The following is a 14465-nucleotide window of genomic DNA, read 5'->3' as shown; positions in this document are numbered from 1 at the left end:
TTTTCCTTGAATAGCGCAAAATGGCTCCACGGCGCCCCCTACAATATTCCAAAATATCAGCCCCTGCTCTGTGTTTTATCTATGAGTCTGAAACTTGGTAAGCTTATAGGAGATATCAAGATCTACAAAAAAGTCTCTTGGAGCAATATCCCAAATCCAACAGGAAGTCAGTCATTTTAAAATTAATGTGTAATTTTGGCGACATTTTCTCCTCTTTTCAGGCCTCATACTTTCACGAACTCCTCCAAGGGATTTCATCAGATTGAACTATTCTTCAGTGTGTCGAATCCAAAGACCTTTGTGTTGTTAAATTGCGAAGCTTTTTACGTCCAGGGAAACGGGGTGGTTATGGCGGCACGTGGAGTCTCAATCACTCGCCAAAACGCAGTAATCTGCTGTCACTCAAAAAAACAATGTCCAATCTCTCCCAAAGGTCGCAGGCGTGATGAAACTCGAGCTCGGAAATGTTTGTTATGCCATTTGTACATAATGGTTAGAGCGCCACCTAGTGGAACGACTAACTAATCATGAATGAATGAGTTGAAATGTTAGCTGGTGGTTAAATGCATGAATTCCATCAATGTGACATCAGATCAGAGGTGCTGGTTTTAGGTGTTGGGCGTAGCTCGACGCGATGGGGTGCGAGGGCCCTCAAAACGCTGCTTGCAGCTTTAATTATTATTATTATTATTATTCAGGCGAAACAAGGGCCTTTTTGAGGGCCTAAACATGCTCAAAAACTCATGAAATTTTGCACACATGCCAGGTCTGGTGAAAAATTTTGTATTTTAATGGTTTTACATATGAGCACTGGGAAATGGCTCTAGAGCGCCACCTATGCCTTGTTAAATGCAGCCCTACGACCACATCGTTTGAGCTACATGTATGAAATTTGGCACACATATGTATCATGCCAAGACGAACAAAAAAGTCTGTGGGCCCATTGACGCAAACCCAACAGGAAGTCCGCCATTTGGAAGAGAAGGTGACATTTTGGCTCTAATTTTGCCATTTCCATGCCTCGAACTTTTGCGAACTCCTCCTTGGGGTTTGATTTCATAACCTTCATATTTGGTCAGTGTCAACTACACCCTTGTGCCATGTTAAATTGCGGAGCTTTTGAGTTTTCACAATACTATGAGGCCGTGGCGCCATGGCGAATTTCGATGACTCGCCATGAAAATCTTATTGCCTCTCATTTTGTCATACATTTTCTGACCTTGACCAAAGTGAACACATATGATAAGGCTCCACCCCTGAACATATTTCAACTGCCATATTTGACACCAGGTACAGCGCCACCTAGTGGGAACAGGAAATGTCATGTTTTACACTTTGGGGTACAGTATTGTGATGGGTGACATCTGCAGCCTCAAATTTCTCCAGGAAAGCCTTAAGGAGTTGGTCTTGGGTTACAGTGAAAACTGTGACTTTTCACGAAAGGGTGTGACCCCAGCAGCATGGCGAACTTTGATGTCACGCCATGAAGAAACAAATTAGTATAACTCAATGAAATCCAGTCTGATCAGTACCAGACTTTACAGGCATGATGTCAGACCCGCCCTGAACAGATTGATGTGCCCATTGTCGGAAATACGGACAGCGCCACCTAGTGGCAACAGGAAATGTCATGGCTTTAATTTTGTTGTACTGATTTTCACAGGTTCATCGTGGCCACCTCAAAAGTGGTGAATATCAACATCAGTCCCTCGTGATGCTTCAGTGCAAAAATTGTGACTTTAAACTGAACGGCGCACCCTGGTGGTAACGCGGTTCACCATGAAAGATGAAGTGGCTTTTGAGGGGCTTGGAAAGTTTATAGAGGCTTGAAATTTGGCACACACCTCCAAATGGATGAACGCTTTGTTGGCATGTGATCATTTTCCTTGAATAGCGCGAAATGGCTCCACAGCGCCCCCTACAATATTTCAAAACATCAGCCCCTGCTCTGTGTTTCATCTATGAGTCTGACACTTGGTAAGCTTGTGTAAGATATCAAGATGTACAAAAAAGTCTCTTGGAGCAATATCCCAAATCCAACAGGAAGTCAGCCATTTTAAAATTAATGTGTAATTTTGATGACATTTTCCCCCCTTTTCAGGCCTCATACTTTGACGAACTCCTCCAAGGGATTTCATCATATTGAAGCATTCTTCAGTGTGTAGAATCTAAAGACCTTTGTGATGTTAAATTGCGAAGCTTTTTCCGTTCAGGGAAACGGGGTTGTCATGGCGGCACGTAGAGTTTCAATCACTCGCAAAAAGCAGTAATCTGCTGTCACTAAAAAAACACAATGTCCAATCTCTCCCAAAGGTCGCAGGTGTGATGAGACTCGAGCTTGGAAATGTTTGTTATGCTATTTGTCAATAATGGTTAGAGCGCCACCTAGTGGCATGACTATAATCCTGGTTGAATAAGATGAAATGTTAGCTGGTGGTTAAAAGCATGAAATCCATCAATGTGACATCACATCGGACGTGCCGGTTTGAGGTGTTGGCAGTGGCTCGACGTGCCGGGGGTGCGAGGGCCCTCATAACGCTGCTTGCAGCTTTAATTGGCTTATGGAATTGTGATGTCACAGGCTTCTGAATCCATAAATAGGGGTGAGGAGGTACAACTTTCAGTCCGTTATTTGCAGCACTTATGTTAGCAGCATTCAAACGTTCAGCAGTAAAACATTTTCAAACATCTGGATACTTTTCGTACTCACGGTATACAGACTCCAACATGTCTCAGAAAGAGCAAGAAAGACAAGAAGCTGACCCCAGCTCTATTCCATGGTATGAGTCCCTAGACCCTTACATCAGCTCTCTTCCTTGGGATGAACAGGTGGAATTAGAGGAAAAGCGATTGGAAGAAATGGAGAAGGAAAATCTCATGAACAGAGAAAAGATTAAGATCCTGACAGAAGAAAATGAGAGAAAGAGCGCTGAATTAGAAAAATTATCCTACCAGCTTCAGGAAAGGGAAGGTATTATTGAGGAGAAACAATGGGCTCTCCAAGATAAGAAGAATCACGAGCTCCAAGAAAAGCTTGATGAAGCTCTAGAAAAAATTCAAGATCTGCTCCAAAAGGAGAAGAAAGAGAGCATTAAAGGGGATAAAATGCTCAAGAAGAATCAGGAGCTCCAAGAGAAGCTTGACGAAGCTCTGGAAAAACTGAAGGAAATCCACCAAGAAGAGAAGCAACAGTCCACACAGCAGAGAGACCTGCAGAGCAAACTCCAAGCCATGGAGGAAAAATACAAAGCGCTGCAGGTGAAACATGACAAAACTCTGCACAAAAGTCAACAGTTGCTTCAAGACAAGAAGCAAATGGAAATGAAACAGAAGGAAATGGACTCCAAGCTTGACGAGATGGAGGAAAAACACAGATCGCTCCAAATCAAGCTTGAGAAAACAGTGCACAGAAATAAAGAGTTCATTCAAGAGAGAGAGCAACAAGAAATGCTGGAGAAAGAAACAGACTCCCAGCTTGAAGTCTTGGAGGAAAAACTGAAAATGCTGCAACTAACTCTTGAGGAAACACTGCTCAAAAATAAAGAGCTGCTTCAAGAAAAAGACCAACAGAAAATACATCAGGAAGAAATGGATTGCAAGCTGAGGAACATCGAGAAACAAAATGAAGGCTTGCAAGTGATGCTTGATGAAGCTCTGGAGAGAAATAAAGAGTTTCTGCACGAGAAAGACCAACAGAAAATAAAAAAGGAAGAAATGGATTGCAAGCTGAGGCACATCAAGAAACAGAATGAAGGCTTGCAAGTGATGCTTGATGAAGCTCTGGAGAGAAATAAAGAGTTTCTTCACAAGATAGACCAACAGAAAATAAAAAAGGAAGAAATGGATTGCAAGCTGAGGAACATTGAGAAACAAAATGAAGGCTTGCGAGTAATGCTTGATGAAGCTCTGGAGAGAAATAAGGAGATCCTCCAAGAAAAGAAACAAGAGCCCGTAGAGCAGAGAGACCTGCAGAGCAAACTCCAAGCCATGGAGGAAAAATACAAAGCGCTGCAGGTGAAACATGACAAAACTCTGCACAAAAGTCAACAGTTGCTTCAAGACAAGAAGAAACTGGAAATAAAACAGAAAGAAATGGACTCCAAGCTTGACGAGATGGAGGAAAAACACCGATCGCTCCAAATCAGGCTTGATAAAAAAGTGCACGGAAATAAAGAGCTTCTTCAAGAAAAAGACCAACAGAAAATACAACAGGAAGAAGAAAAACTTCATCTCCAGAGGAAAAATCAAGCACTCCAAGAATTGTATAACGAAACAAAGTACAAATCAACTGTACTGGAAGAAGAAAAGAAAAAGCTGGAAAAACAATGCTCAGCGATGCAGAGTAGCATCAATGAGATGCTGAGAAAAAATACCGAACTTGAGGAACTTTCTAAGACCTTGAAGTACAAAAACACTGAAATCCAGGCGCAAAAGCAAGAACAACAGAAAACACATAAAGACCTGCAGTGTAGACTTCAAGAAATCCAGAAGAGAAACCAGCAGCTGGAAGACATGCACACAGATGTGCACAAGGCAAAGCGAATAGAGGAGGCAACAGTTAAAGAACTGAAAGACAAGCTTAAAGAAAAACAAGAACAATTAGAAGACATGGTGAAAAGATGCAACAAACTTGAGAAAGAAAACGCAGAAACAATCGATGAGCTGAAAACCCTCATCATTGAGAAAAAAGTGCTGGTGGAAGAGTATCTGAAAAAGAAGAAAAAACGCTTCCACTGGTTCTGGAGGAGGGGCACTGCTGCTTCTCACCTGATGTAACCTCGTCTTCCTCCACCTCTATTCCATCTTCATTTCCCCCCTTCCCCTCCCTCCTTTTTCTTTTTTCACCCTCACCCCCCGACCAGTCCCGGCAGTTGACTGCCCCCTCCTGAGCCTGGTTCTGCCATAGGTTTCTCCTTTAGGTGTCTTTCACTTTAAAAGGAGTTTTTCCTATCCACTGTCGCCTGCTGCTTGCTCAGAGGGGATTGTTGGGGTTTTCTCTCATCTCTCTCTTTCATTCTTTCTATCCTTTCCCCCCCTTCTGCCTTTTCCTTTACCCAATAAACACAATTGCCCACATTTTACATTTGTTTGAAAAATGTCTTCATTCAACAATAATTCATCTTAGGTATAAAAACAAGAAATAGGTAATAGCTGCATGTGTGTTTGTGTGTGTGCATAATATACATACTTGTTTCCCAGAAAGATTTAATACTAGATGGATAGAGACCAGGGACGTGCAGAGGGGGGGCTAGAGGGGCTTGAGCACCCGCCCCTTTCCTGATGAGTGCCCAAAGTGCCCTTTTGTTGAGGCAACTTTTAAATTTTATTTATTTATTTATTTATTTATTTTATGTGTGTGTGCGTGCGGAGTCCTGTCTGTGCCCCTCAACAATAATATTTAACTATTAATCATAGTTTTGCTAAATAAAAGGATCTGGCTTGTGTAACGATGTAAAAGAATGGATATGGTTTTGTTGTTGTTAAATTCCTGTTAAACTTGGGATCGCAACCATGGGTTTATTTTGGAACTTTTATTTTGAAAATCCGCAGCGGAAGTCTGCTACTGGTAAACGGGCTACCCCCTAAGCCTATCGTTAGTAGCAATGAAGCTTTCGCTGTGGTAAGTTCCTCTCCGTCCGCTCTCACAGAGCATGAGTTTAAAACATATTTGAAAATCCTCATTGAAGCTAATATGACAGTGCACTAACTGCATGAACTGCCCATACGGTAGTACTTGAGTAGATTTCAGGTTTATGACCGTGTTTTGCAGTTAATAGATTAGACGGTAAGAAAAATGGACACGTGGAGCTAGCGGCTAACAGCTAGAGGAGGCTGTCGTGTCTAATAATTTTGAAACTTCTCTCAATAGTTTGGGCGGAATCCTGTTGCTGAAACCCATGGTTATTCATGTCCCATGTTATTGCAGGTATGTGTACTTTGAAACATGTATATGGTTGAGCTGCAGGCTAATTCTGTTTAAGACATATTGCTTATTAAGTTTGCCCAGTAGATGGCAGCATTGTTCCATTTACTATTGTACGTAAAAGGGAATTTTGGCTTTGGTTTATTTATATTTACATGAATGTGCATTTAAGTGAATTAATTTTTCTTTTGTTATCTAAACCACAACGCAGTAATGTTTCTATTTTATTTTCCGTGATAAGTATTGTTGCCATTTTATTTTTCAATCAATATTTGTTTTTATTTATTTGGGAAAACTAAGAGTTCCACTATACGATCATAAGCCTATAGTTAGTGGCAATGAAGCTTTCGCTGTGGGGAATAAATCGCGCCTGAGCTCTACCCACTTCGAGTCCAGAGAGTTTTATTCACACAGCGCTGGAAAGAGAAGCTGACCAGGGGTTACATTGGTGCCGTGACCCGGCAGTACTCTCACAGGTTTCTCCTGGCGAGACAGTGGCTCGACCTGTTGCCTTTGCCAGCAAGACATTGTCACGGTCTCAGATGAACTACCCAGCGCACAGACTAGAGTTCTTGGCGCTTAAATGGGCCGTGTGTGACAAGTTCAGCCACTGGCTGAAAGGAAGGCACTTCACTGCTTGGACAGACAATAACCCCTTGTCCTACATCTTGACAAAGCCACGTTTAGATGCTTGTGAGCAGAGATGGGTGGCGAAGCTCGCGGCATATGATTTTGATCTAAAGTATGTGCCAGGGGTTAGAAATACAGTTGCTGATGCTTTGAGCCGTGAACCATTTGTCGAGTCATGTATTGGTCATCGTTTGCTGAAAGAACCTTATGTTGCCCTGCTAGATGAGGTCAACGGGGTTGTGAGAGGTACTGTGCAGGATGCTTTTCGGCTGACTAACAACTGCCACATTGTTCAAGACACAGAGCCAGACTCACCAGACTCTGTTTCTGAGTGCGACCTTCAGAGCGAGAGGGGTTCGATCGATGCTGATGAGGTGTCAGCTGTGCTGAGTGCGCAGTGTGACCATGGTTTGACCAATGTCAACCCACCTTTATCACAGCTCCCTGAGGTGGACCCGGTCGTTCCTCTTCCCCAAAGCCAGCTCTCGAGCCTTCAGCAACAAGATCAGGCAATAAACAGAGTCCTTTTCTATGTGCGAAGAAAAAGGAAGGCTACGAGGCGAGAAGCAGCTTCAGAACCAGGTGGTGTTGGTGGACTTCTCAGGCAGTGGAAGAAGCTTAAAGTACAGAACGGCATCCTGTACAGGGTGATAAGGCATCACCGCTTGAGTAGAAAGATTTTTCAGTTTGTTGTTCCTGATAGCCTGAAGGTTCAAGTCCTCCTCAGCCTTCATGATAATGCAGGCCATCAGGGCCAGGCACGAACACTTTCCCTCGCCCGTGAGAGGTTTTTCTGGGTCGGGATGGAGAGAGACATAACCAACCATGTTCGACAGTGTGAGAGATGTGTGGTTGGAAAAACACCTGAACCTCATGCCTGTGCACCACTAGAGAACATCCAGACGTCAGAGCCGATGGAGCTAGTGTGCATAGACTTTTGGACTGCTGAGCTCAGCGATAATAAGAAAGTGGATGTCCTGGTCGTAACCGATCATTTCTCCAAGATGGCACATGCCTTCCCCTGCCGAAACCAGTCTGCAAAACATGTCGCACGCAGGTTGTGGGATGATTTCTTTTGTGTTTATGGCTTTCCCAAGAGGATTCATTCGGATCAGGGATCAAACTTTGAGAGCAGACTGTTGAAGGACCTCTTAGAGATGGCAGGTGTGCAGAAATCGCATACTACGCCATATCATCCTATGGGCAATGGGGTCACTGAACGGTTCAACAGGACACTTGGGAATATGCTGAGGACTCTCCCTTCTACAGCCAAGGCTAGGTGGCCTCAGATGTTACGCACTCTCACGTTCTGCTACAATTGCACAGTGCATGAGACGACTGGTTTGGCCCCCTTTTATGTCATGTTTGGGCGAGTCCCACGCCTCCCTGTTGACATGATGTTCCAACATGTGCTGCAAAATGATGATGTGATCAGCCACCATGAGTTTGTCTCACGGTTGCGGAAAGACCTGTTTGATGCCTCACAGATTGCCCAGAACCACGCTTTTCACGAGCAAGCGCGCCATGCCAGACTCTACAACCGCAAAGTCAAAGGCTCACCTCTGGCTGTAGGTGATAGAGTGTTGTTGGCCAATCGTGGTGAAAGGGGAAAAAGAAAGTTAGCCGACAAGTGGGATCCCACGCCTTATGATGTTGTGTCAGTTAGGTCTGGGATCAATGTGTACAGGATAAGAGAGAGCCACACAGGCAAGGAAAGAGTTGTACACAGGAACCTCCTTCTCCCTGTTAACTTCCTGGGCTTAGGTGTGGAAGGGAGTCTGGCCTCCCGTGCTGACTTGGACGGAGGGAACCCGAACAGTGGAGATGACCAAGGGTCTGTGAGGTCAACACAGATGGATCATCATGACAGGACACTGGACTGGCTGCTGAAAACGCCAGAGATACAGGGTCTCGCTAATGAGCCGGTGGAAGTTGAAGGTTCCCTCGACTTGGGACACCATTCTCTCTGCGTTGTGGACCCCAGCAGTGGCTCTATCGCAGCGGAGGACCCACCCCCTGAAGTTAATGCTGAAGTGTTTGAAAACTCCATTAGTGAAGTCCCCTTGCCTGCTCCCGTGATCAGTGATGCTGCTCTCCGTCAAGGCTCTGAACCTGTTGCCGTGGCTCCTGTGGTTCCCATGGCTGATGTTGACTTAGATCTTGCTATTTGCACACAGCCTCAGACTATTCAGGTGGGCATGGATGGGCTAGCTATCACTAGGTATGGGAGAAGTGTTAGGCCTCCCAAGAGACTGATTTGTGAGATGGCAGCGCAGAAAGTTGAGGAAACTTCTTCTGTTTCAGGGTCAGTTTTTGCATTTCTGACTAGTATGTTTTAGCTCTGAGGGAATTGACTTGGTTTCATGTATCTTTCGACTTATTTTTTTTGTGTGGTCCAGGATGTGATTTGGAGTATTATTTCGGGTGCTCTTATATGTGATGTTAAGGAGGTGTAGATGGCATCTTCTCTAGTCTGTTGAAGGTATTGGGCTTGGTACCACCCAATGTCTCGACACTTTTATATAAAAGGATTCTGTATCGACAATGATTAATATTAGTGTATCGATTTTACCCCGAAGCACCTGCTGTTCATAGTTCTTTTGTTTCTGGCCCTTGATACTCCCTTGAACTGGTTTGGAGTTTAACAGAATTTAAGGGGGGTGTATGTAACGATGTAAAAGAATGGATATGGTTTTGTTGTTGTTAAATTCCTGTTAAACTTGGGATCGCAACCATGGGTTTATTTTGGAACTTTTATTTTGAAAATCCGCAGCGGAAGTCTGCTACTGGTAAACGGGCTACCCCCTAAGCCTATCGTTAGTAGCAATGAAGCTTTCGCTGTGGTAAGTTCCTCTCCGTCCGCTCTCACAGAGCATGAGTTTAAAACATATTTGAAAATCCTCATTGAAGCTAATATGACAGTGCACTAACTGCATGAACTGCCCATACGGTAGTACTTGAGTAGATTTCAGGTTTATGACCGTGTTTTGCAGTTAATAGATTAGACGGTAAGAAAAATGGACACGTGGAGCTAGCGGCTAACAGCTAGAGGAGGCTGTCGTGTCTAATAATTTTGAAACTTCTCTCAATAGTTTGGGCGGAATCCTGTTGCTGAAACCCATGGTTATTCATGTCCCATGTTATTGCAGGTATGTGTACTTTGAAACATGTATATGGTTGAGCTGCAGGCTAATTCTGTTTAAGACATATTGCTTATTAAGTTTGCCCAGTAGATGGCAGCATTGTTCCATTTACTATTGTACGTAAAAGGGAATTTTGGCTTTGGTTTATTTATATTTACATGAATGTGCATTTAAGTGAATTAATTTTTCTTTTGTTATCTAAACCACAACGCAGTAATGTTTCTATTTTATTTTCCGTGATAAGTATTGTTGCCATTTTATTTTTCAATCAATATTTGTTTTTATTTATTTGGGAAAACTAAGAGTTCCACTATACGATCATAAGCCTATAGTTAGTGGCAATGAAGCTTTCGCTGTGGGGAATAAATCGCGCCTGAGCTCTACCCACTTCGAGTCCAGAGAGTTTTATTCACACAGCGCTGGAAAGAGAAGCTGACCAGGGGTTACACTTGCATCAGTCACATGATCACATTTAACCAATGATCGCCCTCGACGGCAGAACGCGCTGGTTACGAGCCGGGAACGAGCTCACAAAGAGCACGCGCATTTGTTGCGGTCCGGAGCTGTAGGAGAAACACAAGTTAACTCAGAGACACAGACTGATGCGACAAACCCAGTAAGTAGGTGTACAGCGCACACTGTAGTGTGTAGCACACAGGAGTATTAGCTTATTACATACACGTTGGTAAGCTGTCTTGTTGCAACTGACGAACTGAAACAAACGAGCGTGCTGTGTGTGCAACAGCGTGACAAACATTACCTGTCCTTTTATTAACTGCACAAGTAGTGCTGGTCATAGCTGCTGGCTACCTGTGTAAGGCTGTCATGGGTCTGTAGCTCTGTCACCGTTTTAGGGAACATATTTAGTTTTAAAGTAAGTTTCTGGGCATTTCCTGCCTTTCTGGAGGGATTATATTTCACTAAAAAACGATCTAATATGCATGTCCACATAATAATTATTATAATTATAATATATTAAAAAACACACGCTGTATTTTAAAGAACATACATTAAGAAGCAGATTATATTAGATTTATATTTTAAATAAGACAAAAGTTGGATTTTACAGCAGTAAAATGATTGTATCTCTACAGTTTAAAAATGTAATAAGCTTTGCCCTGCACAGAGTGGATAGTGAAACAAATGGAATCATCATAAATACATTATTTCATATTTATTACTTCCCCCTCCTCATTGCTTTATTATTGTAGCTCTAGTAATAAATAATAATGTAAGGATGCCCATAGTATATACAGTATTCTGAAGAAGGTCTAAAATGTCACTGTGTGTGCATGTGTGTGTTTTATTTAGCTGGATTTAAAAAAATATTACTCATGATATAACATTGTGCAGACATGGCTGGTAAGGACATGAGGAGGAAACAGTAGGAGCTGTATGAGGCTACTAAAGGCAGGGCTATAACATTTTGCTGTCATCATTTTATTATAGATTAAGTGCAAGAGTTGTTAGGTGTGGATAATTAGATTATAGTTTATTGCAATAGCAAGTTGTGCCTTGTTCTCAGATAGACAGCAAGTGGAGAGTGATATATGAAATGATGGGAAGGAAGGAAGAAGAGAAGCAAAGAGTGATTCACAGGCAGAGCCGAGTTTATGTCACAGTTTTTTCGTTGCCTTATGGTTCCAAGCGCTGTCACCAATCTTTGCATTTTGTTATTATCTCATGAAACTTGTTTAATCAGCTACCATCTCTCCTGTGGACTTTTTAATGTCTACAGTCTCAGATCAACACAGCCCTGCCCTTCCCATATTAGATTCTTGATGAATGTGTGTTGTTGTTATTCAGCATGGTTCAATGTGCCCCTTTTTAACTTTGAGCACCCGCCCCTTTAAACCTCTCTGCACGTCCCTGATAGAGACAGGTTTTAAAGACTAGAAATGAAAACATGTGAGTCCTGTCTTTAAATAAAAATATATAATTCCCTATATTCCTATCTATTCTTGACATTGAAGCTTTACTCTTCTTGATATTGTGACAAAATACTCTTGGGTTAACCACGAGCTTTCTAAAAACTTGCATATAACAATTGTGCACCATTCATTCCTCATCTTTGCTGCCCATCATTACAACTTTGCTAATGATGGGCAGCAGGTTAGTGTCATGATGTCACCTCAGACATAGTTAAAAGCCCTGTTAACGTAGCTGCTTCTCGCCGGGTGCGGTGGCGCGTGCCTGTAATCCAAGCTACCGGCAGGCTGAGGTTGGAGGATCGTTTGAGCTCATGAGCTCTGAGCTGCAGCAGGCTATGTCGATTAACACAAAATAATTATCCTCATTCAAAAGTCATGTAAGAACCTCATTGGCTTACGGAATGTTGATGTTATTTAAAAAATTCATACAAAAACATGACCTCATTCTAGAATGTCATGTGACAACCTCATTGGCTTATGGAATTGTGATGTCACAGGCTTCTGAATCCATAAATAGGGGTGAGGAGGTACAACTTTCAGTCCGTTATTTGCAGCACTTATGTTAGCAGCATTCAAACGTTCAGCAGTAAAGCATTTTCAAACATCTGGATACTTTTCGTACTCACGGTATACAGACTCCAACATGTCTCAGAAAGAGCAAGAAAGACAAGAAGCTGACCCCAGCTCTATTCCATGGTATGAGTCCCTAGACCCTTACATCAGCTCTCTTCCTTGGGATGAACAGGTGGAATTAGAGGAAAAGCGATTGGAAGAAATGGAGAAGGAAAATCTCATGAACAGAGAAAAGATTAAGATCCTGACAGAAGAAAATGAGAGAAAGAGCGCTGAATTAGAACAATTATCCTACCAGCTTCAGGAAAGGGAAGGTATTATTGAGGAGAAACAATGGGCTCTCCAAGATAAGAAGAATCACGAGCTCCAAGAAAAGCTTGATGAAGCTCTAGAAAAAATTCAAGATCTGCTCCAAAAGGAGAAGAAAGAGAGCATTAAAGGGGATAAAATGCTCAAGAAGAATCAGGAGCTCCAAGAGAAGCTTGACGAAGCTCTGGAAAAACTGAAGGAAATCCACCAAGAAGAGAAGCAACAGTCCACACAGCAGAGAGACCTGCAGAGCAAACTCCAAGCCATGGAGGAAAAATACAAAGCGCTGCAGGTGAAACATGACAAAACTCTGCACAAAAGTCAACAGTTGCTTCAAGACAAGAAGCAAATGGAAATGAAACAGAAGGAAATGGACTCCAAGCTTGACGAGATGGAGGAAAAACACAGATCGCTCCAAATCAAGCTTGAGAAAACAGTGCACAGAAATAAAGAGTTCATTCAAGAGAGAGAGCAACAAGAAATGCTGGAGAAAGAAACAGACTCCCAGCTTGAAGTCTTGGAGGAAAAACTGAAAATGCTGCAACTAACTCTTGAGGAAACACTGCTCAAAAATAAAGAGCTGCTTCAAGAAAAAGACCAACAGAAAATACATCAGGAAGAAATGGATTGCAAGCTGAGGAACATCGAGAAACAAAATGAAGGCTTGCAAGTGATGCTTGATGAAGCTCTGGAGAGAAATAAAGAGTTTCTGCACGAGAAAGACCAACAGAAAATAAAAAAGGAAGAAATGGATTGCAAGCTGAGGCACATCAAGAAACAGAATGAAGGCTTGCAAGTGATGCTTGATGAAGCTCTGGAGAGAAATAAAGAGTTTCTTCACAAGATAGACCAACAGAAAATAAAAAAGGAAGAAATGGATTGCAAGCTGAGGAACATTGAGAAACAAAATGAAGGCTTGCGAGTAATGCTTGATGAAGCTCTGGAGAGAAATAAGGAGATCCTCCAAGAAAAGAAACAAGAGCCCGTAGAGCAGAGAGACCTGCAGAGCAAACTCCAAGCCATGGAGGAAAAATACAAAGCGCTGCAGGTGAAACATGACAAAACTCTGCACAAAAGTCAACAGTTGCTTCAAGACAAGAAGAAACTGGAAATGAAACAGAAAGAAATGGACTCCAAGCTTGACGAGATGGAGGAAAAACACCGATCGCTCCAAATCAGGCTTGATAAAAAAGTGCACGGAAATAAAGAGCTTCTTCAAGAAAAAGACCAACAGAAAATACAACAGGAAGAAGAAAAACTTCATCTCCAGAGGAAAAATCAAGCACTCCAAGAATTGTATAACGAAACAAAGTACAAATCAACTGTACTGGAAGAAGAAAAGAAAAAGCTGGAAAAACAATGCTCAGCGATGCAGAGTAGCATCAATGAGATGCTGAGAAAAAATACCGAACTTGAGGAACTTTCTAAGACCTTGAAGTACAAAAACACTGAAATCCAGGCGCAAAAGCAAGAACAACAGAAAACACATAAAGACCTGCAGTGTAGACTTCAAGAAATCCAGAAGAGAAACCAGCAGCTGGAAGACATGCACACAGATGTGCACAAGGCAAAGCGAATAGAGGAGGCAACAGTTAAAGAACTGAAAGACAAGCTTAAAGAAAAACAAGAACAATTAGAAGACATGGTGAAAAGATGCAACAAACTTGAGAAAGAAAACGCAGAAACAATCGATGAGCTGAAAACCCTCATCATTGAGAAAAAAGTGCTGGTGGAAGAGTATCTGAAAAAGAAGAAAAAACGCTTCCACTGGTTCTGGAGGAGGGGCACTGCTGCTTCTCACCTGATGTAACCTCGTCTTCCTCCACCTCTATTCCATCTTCATTTCCCCCCTTCCCCTCCCTCCTTTTTCTTTTTTCACCCTCACCCCCCGACCAGTCCCGGCAGTTGACTGCCCCCTCCTGAGCCTGGTTCTGCCATAGGTTTCTCCTTTAGGTG

This window comes from Maylandia zebra, linkage group LG15 (assembly GCF_041146795.1).
Source record: "Maylandia zebra isolate NMK-2024a linkage group LG15, Mzebra_GT3a, whole genome shotgun sequence".
Taxonomy (NCBI): Eukaryota; Metazoa; Chordata; class Actinopteri; order Cichliformes; family Cichlidae; genus Maylandia; species Maylandia zebra.
Note: the sequence above shows the minus strand (reverse complement) of the source record.